A 12,112-nucleotide genomic window follows, 5' to 3' on the forward strand; every position below is an offset into this window, starting at 1 on the left:
TGCACCACGTGGTCAGCGTGACTCGCTTCCCTAGAGACCAAAACTGGCGGACCCACGCTAAATTTTCACAAACACATCTGAAGAGTTTGCGATCAAATTTGTGTTAAAATAATGGCAGGCATCGTCATTATTGAGCGTGGTCACGACCTCAGTTGTGAGAAGACGATAAAAAACAAATTGAAGTGGTCTTGGCTGGAAAAAAAAGATTTTTAAGGTAGTGTAGGTCAAATACTTTTTTGTGTAAAATAATCTCAAAACCACATTTTGAAATAATTTCAATTTTAGTTTTGAGTTTCAGTTTTTATTTTGAATACATTTCTCTATCTAATTTATTTGTATTTCCTAATTACCATGATTTAGTTCAGTATAGTTGACATTAATTATAAGTATTTGATGGTTTGGACCCACACTCCCTTAAAAAATAATGTTTACAATGTTTAGTTTAGTTTTTATGTTTGTTTTGATATTTCCCAGATTACTTAGTATTGGTGTTAAAGAATTGATGTATTATGTTATAGAATTATAGTTTAAAGCAGATCCCATATTTTGATGTAGTTATAGTTTGAGAAAACAGTGCAAGTGGATGTTGTACATCAGTCATTTCTAAAGCAGAAATAATGTATAAATAACTGAGGTATTTTCATAGAATATCATAGTTACTGGTGTTCTTTTTGCCATTTGGGGCTTTGATGTTACTATATTTTAGCAATTGTATGTTTTGCAGCTTTAAGGAAAAGCGTAGATTGTAGGATTGTGTTACTTTGAGCAATTTTCCAAATTCTTTTTTGGGACCAGCAAGTCCTTAATGGAGAGTCAAACTAGGGGTTTGAATGACAAATCATGATGCTCCAATTAGTCTTAGTTTCTTGATAAAGAAGTGAATAACTAGTTGCCAGAATGCACCAGAATGCATCTAAGACCACGTATTTTTCCAAAATTTCGCTCTGTGCCCGCCATATCGCTCAAAGAAAAGTTCAGGGATTTTTTCTTTGCCTGACTTTCATCACTGTTTATTTTAAATGTTTGTTAACAAGACTTTGGGATTCTTCAAATAATTTTTACAAAATCAAATAATCCAAAACAGAAGAAACACACCTCTTTTTTTAAACATTATTTTAATTTTCGTACATTCCAAGTTTCTTTTCCCTTCTTTTTTTCCCAGGCACACGCTCATAGTGTGAGATCAGCCTTGGTCCATTAATCCAAACAACCCCCCCCCCAAAATACACTGGTATACCAGTAAAAAAATATATAAATTTGGGTACCCCCCGAGAAAAGTTTCAATGTCACCAGCTGGTCACTTGGTTCAGTTTATTTGGGATGTGCCCATGCCTGGGAGTGCCCACGTCACTCCTCTTGGCCACTTGAAAAAACTCCGGCTTTCGGCCCCCCCATCACTCAACTGGATGCCACAATGAGTTTGGTGGGATAATCCCAGCTGGCAAGAAATGATGAATATTTGAGGAGTCTTTGTCATGGGAGAAGAGCACGGCGACGGTCTTTCACCTTCCTCCTACTTCCTTTGCTCCTGTTCCAACCCTATTTAACAACCTTGGGGCATGTCTACCATGCATCAGGTAAACAGTCCACAACATAAATAAACACAGTGAAAAACAGTGGAAAAAAAAACATTTATATATATGTGTAAGTGTATATATGTATATGTATATATACAAAATACACGTTACTCCCTAACGGTAGGACTGTTCTTTTGTTTTCCATAGTCACAATGTCTATGAAGACTCTCATTCATCCAGGTTGATTCCATCATAGTAGTAGGTTTAAGGGCTTCTTTCATCTGGACTTAGTTTTAAAGTTGGAAGACGTTTCACCTCTTATCCAAGAGGCTTTTTTTAAATTCTGTATTCTGTATCAATTCAGAACAGTAATGAAACTCTTTGTTGTTGCTGGGTTTTTTAATACACTGGATGTTACTGTAGTGGCCAGAGTGTTTCCTTCAAATCCAAACTTAGGAAGTGACTTGGGTCTTGTAAAGGATTTTGCATGAGTAATGTTTGATAAAGGATTTTGTGTGTTGCCAAATAGAGGATCAGAAAGAATTTTTACGTTGTTCGACGAAAGTAACAAGATCAATGAAATGAGCTCTGTTGTTGGTTCTTTCCATAATTTCATGTGCCGTCACTCTCCATTGTTCTCTCATTTTATATGGCAACTTTGAGATTATAGCTCTCATGTTTGCAGAGGTTTCCTTCCACAATAGTGACACACCGCAAACCAGCACTAACCGTGCTTGTTTAAAAAAACAAAAAAACAACCTAAAAGTCACTGAGAGGTTTCTTCATCTTCCTCCTGTGCACTAAAACCATGGAAGTCTTCCTCCTCAGTGTCTGATTGGAATAGCATCAGATATTCTCTCTGTGTCACATTCATCAGATGGCTATAAACCCAACAAAGATTCATGCATACATGTGGCATCATTACAAACCTCAACAAGTGTATCAAGAGCTATTTGGACCTTTGTGTTATCACATTTAACCATCAGCTTTGCAGCGATTTCCTAATGTTGCTTGCTTCATTTAATTTCAGTTTTCTGTTATTTTGTAGCCTGTCCAGTTTATCACCGAGAGCCTTTGCAGTCAGTCTAACCACTCGTTTTTCAGCTTGTATTTCACTACAAGTCAAACTATTAGTTCTGCTCGTGGTGCACGCTGCATTTCCGAATGTTACGTCTGAGCTGCGTCCCACGTCTCCATGCCAACGCCCTCTTTTATTCAACAACATGTTTTTGAGCAGTCTCATCGATCAGTCAACCATTGCATTGGATTTAATGTTCAGTTATGTGTGCACACTTTTTAAATGGCCATTGAAAGTGTAGCGCTACTCATACCTCTGGGTTTTAGAAGTGTTGGGCGCCGAAAGCAGAGTTGAACTTCACGGACCGGACCGCTTCAGTTGTCGGCTCTTCTTTGTCCAAATTCACAAATTACTCTGAATATCCGCTCCAATATTTCGATCGGATTCCAACAGAATCGTAGGCGGCGATCTTGCTGATCTTCTCGCTGTCAGCACGGGGTCCAGCCTGATTCGATCACTCAGCGAACAATCCACAGAAACTCTGAACTGGTTTCCGTATCCCGATATTTCCATAAATCCATCCAAAGAAAGGAGATGGTTTTTGACTACTAAATGTAGGAGCTAAAGGCCTACAAACAGTTTAGCAAAGTTCTAGCTCCTTTGAGCCACTGAGATGTGCGACGCCAGACTTGACTTGCGCGCCAAGCAGGCTGTTGTTTCCCTGTACGACGAAGAAAATAAGTTTCACTCCAATCAACTTTGCAATTTGTTTCTTTTATTATTTACGTTACTGAACGAATGTGACTTCCCTTATTCTTCATTTCCCGCACCAGCAGTCAAAAACCATGTCCCATCTGGCTGATGCACACCTGTCTGAGGTCAGGTGATCAATAAATTTTCTAATTGACAGCGAAAAATGAAAACAGTGACACCCACAGGACATGTTTCTCAATAGGACTCCTACGATGTTAATACTAAATTCATGATTTTTGGAAATTGCCATATTACTGTAGATTTAGAAATAGAAGTTGCTATTGATAATCATCACATTGTGGAAAGAGTGACTGAAATTGAGTTCCTCAGAGTAATTATGGACCTCAAAATAAGCTGGAAGCCACAATAAAGCAAGTCAGAGCTAAACTTGCTAAAGCTATGACATCATTTCCAGTTATCTGTTATCTGGTTTAATATTCACATTAACATTTATATTAGCATGTTTATTATACTAGTGAATACTCTACTGTGTTAACCACTTGCTGTCCACTTTATTCTAAGTTTGCAAAGTAAACCGCTTCCCCTTAGCTAAACTCCGCTAGCCTTAGTTTAGCATTTAGCATGGCTACCACCTCTTCTGATTTCTCCCCCTTTACTGCCCCATGTGCCACATGTTTAGCCCTAGTGCTATCCTAGGCACTTTACAATTTGGAGTTGGGTCATCTAGACCCACTAGACAGTGCTCTGAACCTTTGTTCTTCAATGATTTGTGATCTTCACTGGTGTCCGGGATTACATGAAATCTTTCCATCTTTATCCACCTTTGTCATGGTAGGAAGAACACAAAGTAAGGGTGGGGTCATCTAAGATAGCACAAGGGGTTAGTGAGGATTCCTGCCTCCTTTAGTGAGGATAGTGGTAGGTGTGTTAAGTGTAGTCTTGTGTTACACTTGGATGCCAGGCTAGAGCAGTTAGACCTCACATCTGGCTCATCTGTGCCTCTGTACCTGACAGTGTACCTTGTCTGGCTCGTCTCTGATCCTGCTCATTTCTTTGGCTGTGGATTCTGCCTCAGGCTTTTCCCGCACTCCCAGCCGTCCACCCAACTTCGTCTGGATGAAGCCCATCTGCTGGACTATTTAAACATGTAGTTGTAGTGTTAGATAAGCTAATTCTTGTCTAAGAGATGTGGCACATCCCCTGTCCGTCCTGGGGTGGATCCCTCCTTCATGTGAAAACATCCCTGAAGTTTCTACTTGTTTTTACCGGAATCCGTTTTTTAAGGAGTTTTTCAGTACCGATGGCAGGGATTCCCAGTTTAGCTTAGTCTGTTTATTTATAGTACTAGGTTTAAGGTTGTCACCTGGTCTTGGTTTTTAAAGTTGAAGATGTTTCACCTCTTATCCAAAAGGCTTTGTCAATTCGAATAAACCTGGATGAATGAGTCTTCATAGAGATATTTCTTCTGTTTATTTTGTTAGGTTTAGAATTTCCTAATGAATTCTATGACTTCATGTTCCTTATGATTTCATGTTTACTATACAATTATCGGTATGAAGCCCATTGAGACAACCATTGTTATAATGTTGGGCTACAGTGATCCCTTGCTATATCACGGTTTACTTTTCACGGTTTCGCTACTTCACGGATTTGGATTGTGCATTGTGTTCTGCATTCTGATTGGCTAAAAAGTCACTCAGCGAGTAGCTCAAGAATGGGACCCTTTGATGAGTCGTTCATTACAGTTCACCAACATAATCGATGGTGGCATGTCGGTGTATAAGGATCTTATAGCAAAGAAGAATAAAGAGCGACAACAACTGCCTATCACTATGTTCCTCTCCCGAACAAACACACCTGCAGCTGCACCGCGGGCTTCAAAAGGAAAAAACGCTGCAGAGGATGCAGCGGCTCAGTATGAAGAGCAGTGAAAAAGAAGACCGGAGTCACTATCTGTCCCACTGTACTTTTTTATTTTTTTCATAATCATTTTAAATTTTCTTCCGTTTAATCCACTCGGGTCGCGGTGGGCGGGGCTAATCTCCGCAATTTAAAGCCTTCTATTCTTATCGATGATTGAAATTATTATTTGACAGCACACTACAGAAGTTATTTGTTGAAAAACGTTTCTAAAGTACTTTTATTTGTTAAAAAAACAATTGATTTAGCCTGTTAAATGGTTTGTTCTTTCTTTTCAATGTATAATAGTGTATTTCATTGTATAATAATTGTAAAAAAAATAAAGGTTTCTACTTCACGGATTTTGCTTATCACGGGTTCTATTTGGAACGTAACCCCCGCGATAATCAAGGGATCACTGTATATAAATAAAATTGAATTGAATTCAATCCAATGGGTAGATTTCCAAAAATTCACAACTACAACAAACGGGAAAGGGCGTTTAAAACTCTCAGTATGAATAATAAAAATTTGTATTGCCAAACACTGGAAAACACTTAGTCTAATCATAACCCAATGGTCCCAGCAGATGTTGTCAGGTGTCACTTTAGAAAGAAATTAATATATTTTAAAAAGAAGAATTTGAAAATATACGGCAACTTTTAATCCATGTTAATAATATGGACCCTTTAGAATAAAACAATCAATTTTTGGATGGTATAACAGACTTCTGTTTTTACTTTAAAGTTCTTTCAGTTTATAATCATACTTTGCTCACTCTTGTTTTTGGGGTGGGGTGTTTAAATAAGACTGTGAATAAGAGAAGGCATTACTTAAATACTGTTAAAGAAAGTTGCAATTATTGTAATGGCTCAAGCCGAGTGAAGAAAAATCGTTTTTCTTCCCCACTGAAAATTCAATAAAAAGAATTTAACAAAAAAACAACACTTTTTTCATTGGAATGGATCTGTAAACACAAACGTTTTCATGTAATTTGTAAAATTGTGTTTCAAATAAAGGACCTCATGTTTACCAGTTTGTAAATTAATAATTTTCAAATCTAAATGATGATTTTGACAGGGATCAAAAAATAAAGTGACCATGGAAAAGCACTGAGTTAAATGCAAGGTGGTTAAGAAGGTGGGTGCACCAAACTTTCATGCTGGGTCACCTAAGCAAGACATTAACATTACAGTACGTTAGTAGGGAAAATTTCTTATTCAAAACAGAGAAAATTAATATTCAAAACAGACATGTCAAACACAAAACTAAATGTCTTTTTTATTTTCAAAGTTGTGGATAAAGGATTAATTTGTGCTTAATTTTGTCTTTGTGAATACATTTCTTTTTGACAGAGTCCCCCATACTTTTGCTGTTGATAACATGTCTGTATTAATAAAGTGTCAGTAAGTGGTGTTGTATCCTTTTAACCCTTGTGCTATCCTAGATGACCCCACCCTTACATTGACGTGTTATTCCTACCATGACAAAGGTGGATAGATTTCATGTAATCCATGGACACCAGTGAAGATCACAAATCATTGAAGAAAAAAGGTTCAGCGCACTGTCTAGTGCAGGGGTCACCAACCCTGTGCCGTCGAGCACCCCTTGTGGCGTCCGCAGGGAGTGCACCCAAAAACATTTTTTTTTTCTTTTTTTGAAGCAAATATTCAACAATCACGGCACGCCTGTCAATGACAATATCAATTCTAAAATAAAGGTAGACAAAAAAAACGAATATGAAAACAAATATAACTTAAATAATCAATAAAAATAAGGGTCTAGTACAAAGTTTAAATAGATCAAATAAATGACAATGTCTGGGCATTCTTATGATTCATGTGATGTAAAGATTTAGATTGAAACGGTTTAGTAATCCATTAATGTGAGGTTTCACCTTTTATTTACCTTTAATTTACAAGTATAAATAAAATTCTTTGAAATTACAATCAGTGCATTAATCAAAAAGTCCAGATTTTTGTCAATTAATTGTAATCGAATTTTAATTGTATTCCAGTTTAAAGTGTTAATGATGATATTTTTGGATTTGAGCCAATTATGAAAGGAAGACCAAAACTATTTTACGTGAAAACATTCAAAGAAAAGATGTTCCACATTTTCTACATCATTTCCACAAAAGATACAAAGATCACTCTCCCAGTTAAAGCGAGAATGTAAAAAATGACTGGAAGGGCAAATATAATTTAACGGGAATGCTCCAAAAATAACACTGCTCATATAGCAAATCAATATATTGTGGTGATCTGGGGGTTAGCCCCGCCTTCAGCTTTTAAGACTTATAGGAAGTGGGGAATCTTGGTTGTGATAAATCGCTCACCATAAGTGAGGGAGCTGTGAGCAGAAGTGAGGTTAATGCTGTTTGGCTGGTGGTGGATGTGTTCAAAATTAACATATGTTTTTCTGCTAACTTATGGGAGTGTTGTTCTCAACAAACCAGGGTTGTGTTTTATAATGGGGCACGGGTAGCAGATTCGGACATGTCAAGTGTGGCCTCTAGAGGATAGTGAATCAAGACTCGGGCGCAACTGTACCGTCCTGGATAGTAGAGGGTGGTGATTCAGTGCTCGCTATAAGTAATTGTGGCACTTTAGTTCTGCTGTCGTGAAATATGTGGCACAGTTATGGAATGGCCTGTGAAAGAGGCGCATGTGTGTGTGTGTGTGTGTGAGGAGGAGAAGGGGAGGGGTTGTGGGTGCAGGTTGCGTGGTAAAACGGCGCACGGAGACCATTGCGCAATACCTGGATCATTGGGTGGCTTAAATTACTCAGCTCATTCTAATAATGTCATTCTTCACTAACTATTGCGGACATTTTTATTACATGTCCGTATTTTCCATAGACATTTATTTTTACGGTTGTTTAGTTGGTGATAGTAACGTATAAATAAAGACAGCAGGTATTGCAGGCTGGAAAACAGCTGCACTTTTTCAGACCATAAAAAAACAATAGATCACTTGTTTATGAAAGTATTGAAGATTTTGGAGGATTTTACTGTTGGTGTTGCACAAAATTAGAAAAATGCCAAATATTTTTGGAGTAATCCCAGTGATGAGTTCTGCGATTTAGTTTTTAATGTTTTATGAGACCTAAACATGATTTTCACAATAACAGGTTTTTATATAATCAAATCCCTCGCATACGTTTCACAAAGACACACACAGGACCAGAGACACACACAGGACATCACACACAGGACCAGAGACGCACACAGGACCAAAGACACACACACAGGACCAGAGACGCACACAGGACATCACACACAGGACTAGAGACACACACAGGATATCACACACAGGACCAGAGACGCACACAGGATATCACACACAGGATCAGAGACACACACAGGACATCACAGACAGGACCAAAGACACACACAGAACCTCACACACCAAGCGGAATTGAACTAAAAATGATGTCAGGAGTTCAGCTCCAGAAAAAATGACAAAAGACCAAAGAAAACTGAAAAAATTGATTTATTATTTCTAATTATTAATATTTCCTGGCTTTGTTTGTTCATACTTGCATAATTTTGACAGAATATATTTATTATTTTGGATTAATATTCCTGTCTGTTTTTATTCACATTTATGTTTAAAAAGTTAAAGTTAAAGTTTTAAAGGTTTAAAAGTTTAGCTTTAGTGTGTTCAATAAATGTTTATCTTGCCTGGCCCGCAACCTAAAGTGTGTTTTGGATTTAGGCCCCCTCTGCAACTGAGCTTTACCCCCCCCGTAATACGAGTTCTTGCATTTTTTGTGTAAAATGAGCAAATAAATATAGGGCACAAAAAATGACATCTTCAAATTCTGTTTGTGTGATGTGTGTGTGTGTGTGTTGGGGGGGGGGGGGGGGGTAGGAAGTTTTTCGCAAACAGGTCCAGTGGCGCCCCGATACCACTTAGTGCCCATGAAATTAGAGTAGTAATCTTGACGCTACAGCTAATTTTCTTAAGAGGTTGGACCTGAATTGAAACCACCAGGGTTTGTACCTGCATTGGTTAGTGTGTCACTTTACAGTTAATGCTAATCCTTGACCACATAAGCCACCACTACCTTAAAGTCCCTAACAGGGACACCTGTGTCTGCACTCACTAGCTGCGTTTACATGGACAAAAGCAATCGGAATTAACGCCAGATCGGAAGAAAAACGCCTCATGTAAACACGCCGTTTGGTAGAGACTGCCCCGATCAGACTCATTCTGATTAAAATTGCTTTCCCATCAAGAGAAGGTTATGCCGATAGTTGATCCAATCGTAGTGCATATAAACAGTTTATTCCGATCGTGGATCACTACTGCTCTAGTTTTACGTCGCTCCAGAGAAGGCTTTGGAGTGCAAACAGGATCAGTTGGCTGCTCCACGCGCGAGTGAACTGTGTCTCTGAGCACAGCAGCTGGACTCGTAGCTTTGTGTTTGTGGGTAGGGGAGGGTGCTTTGTTACACCTTAACAAAGTCACGGTGTAACAAAGCACCGTAAACAGCGTGGCAGCGTGGTCACGCCGCTCTGCGTGACAGGAGAACCGTGTCTCCCGGTAGAACTGTGTCTCCGAGCAGAGGAGTGGTTTTCGAGCGGTGTGTGACCTGTCGGAGGCGGCTTTTCAAGGCTGAAATGCCGCGCAGTCCTTAGAAACCGTTCAAACAATCACGTGGATTTGTGTTACCAGTCGCATCCAGACAAAATAAAGGCTGATGTTATTCCCAAATATTTATGTGCAACTAGATGCAGATTGTAACATTGACCACATGGGTTTTGTGTTCATCCAAATGTTGTTAGCACGTGTTAGCCTACTTCTAAGCCTTCTTCCAGGTCCGTTTTGCCACAAAAAAAGCACTGACCACACAAGGATTAAAAATAAAATTACAAGTTATAAAATAAAACTTCCATATTCATTCTTGTTGTTGTTGTTAACCATTTCTGACATGTGCAGGAACCTACAAAAAGCTATTTTACACATTTGAGGGTTCGGAGCATCAATAGTTAGAAAGCTGCAAGACAATAGAGAAGCAACACAATCCTAAGATTTTGCTGGCCAACAAGCCAATGTGACAAAAGCCAAAAATTGAAGCATACTTGTATGCATTGGCATAGGTAAAGGTACAGTAGACAAAATTAAATATTTGTACATTTTTTAAATTAAGGAAGCCACTGAAAACATTTCAGTGATTTGTACACTTCTTGATAGTTTGACAACAAACCCTAAACAGTGAAAACAAAAACAGTTTCACCAGATTTGAGTGACTGTTAAGAAGAAAATGTCTCTTCTGATTGCACACTGGATTCTTGAGCTTTTTTGTAAAGCTCTTCTTGAGCTCTTACCCCCCGTTTTCCTCCTCTGTCTTGAGTTCCTGTGAACCATTTTGAAAGTGCTTTTCCTGTTTCCTTTTTGTCTAAAAGAATTTGACTTCAATGCATCCCTAAAAACGAGGAAAAAACATAATTAGCATTTTCTATGCCCTTCATATTGTAACGATCCAGCCAGACCGTCACTTTCGTGGGGTAGCTGAAACCAACTGCTAATTTAGATGGCTTCATTGGAGAGCTGTCCGTGCCCCATACACCGCATGATCCCGGACAGTCTCAGGGAGGAAATAAACAGGCAGTGCACCAGAGATTCCTTTCAGCACAGAGCCCGTTTATTCAAAGTACACATACAGCCCAAACAGCATGGAGCGTCACTTCAGCTTCCAGCCCTCTGACTCAAGGTTTCACCCTAAAGCTCCCCACTTCCCATGAGCCTTTGGGGCTGAAGGCAGCGCTAACCCCCGGGTCACTAGAATATTTTTCTGTATCACATACGTACATACAGAAGATAGAAATATCAAAAATAGTTTCATTGATAAGCTCTTTATAGTTTAAATATTATTCATTTCAGTATTTTAAAGAAACAATGTAGATCTCTTAAACAAAAATATGCAAAAAGTGTATATTAGCTTGAGTGGAAGATAAGTTCCAAGGCTTGTGCAAAATCTCTTATCATAATGTGGCATGTACCACAACACAGTTGATGAAATTTCACACAATATCAAGGAACACCTTTAATATTCTAAAACCATAAGCTGTTAAAATAAAAAGTTACTTAAAATGTGTTACTATAGCGCAAGCAAAAAAAACTATTTGGTAAACCACCTAAATGTAGATTAGATTGAAGATTATAGAGGTCTGTATTTCATCACGGAGACACTTTAAATATGAGAGACTGAACGAGAAAAAGCCTTAGCCTGAAATAAAATAAATTTTTTTATATATATATATATATATATATATATATATATATATATATATATATATATATATATATATATATATATATATATATATATATATATATATATATATATATATATATATATATATATATATAAGGCATGCACAATATACCGCAAATTTATCGTTATCGCAACATCAAGCTGTGCAATATGCATACCGCAAAGGACGGCAAAAATCGCAATAAATGGTTATGATAAGTGTGCCAAAACAAACTCATGGTAGCTTGAAATATTGAACAAATGAAATAAATCCCTTCATGCATTTATCCAATTGGAAGGACCCGTTTACGTTGTTGATCAATCAGATGAGCACTTTTATGTTTGATGTTTGCCTCTTACGTCGACAAGGGTCATTCGGAGTATAATTTTTAAACTGTTGTAGTGAAATGAAAATGACGTTTTTGGTTGTTTAGCTAGTTGTTTATATACCGCAAATTATATCGTTATCGCAATATTAATCACCAATATCGCATATCGCGAGTTTTCCTCATATCGTGCAGCCCTGATATATAACAGGAACAGGAAGGGGCTGGGGTGCATCCAGGACCACCACTGGAACGGGTTGTGATGCATCCGGGACCATCACCGGAACAGGAAGGGGCTGGGGTGCATCCGGGACCACCACTGGAACGGGTTGTGGTGTGTGCCGGACCACCACAGGAACAGGAAGGGGCTGGGG

The sequence above is a fragment of the Oryzias latipes genome, chromosome 21, assembly GCF_053564925.1.
Source record: "Oryzias latipes strain Hd-rR chromosome 21, Olatipes_Hd-rR_3.1".
Classification (NCBI taxonomy): Eukaryota; Metazoa; Chordata; class Actinopteri; order Beloniformes; family Adrianichthyidae; genus Oryzias; species Oryzias latipes.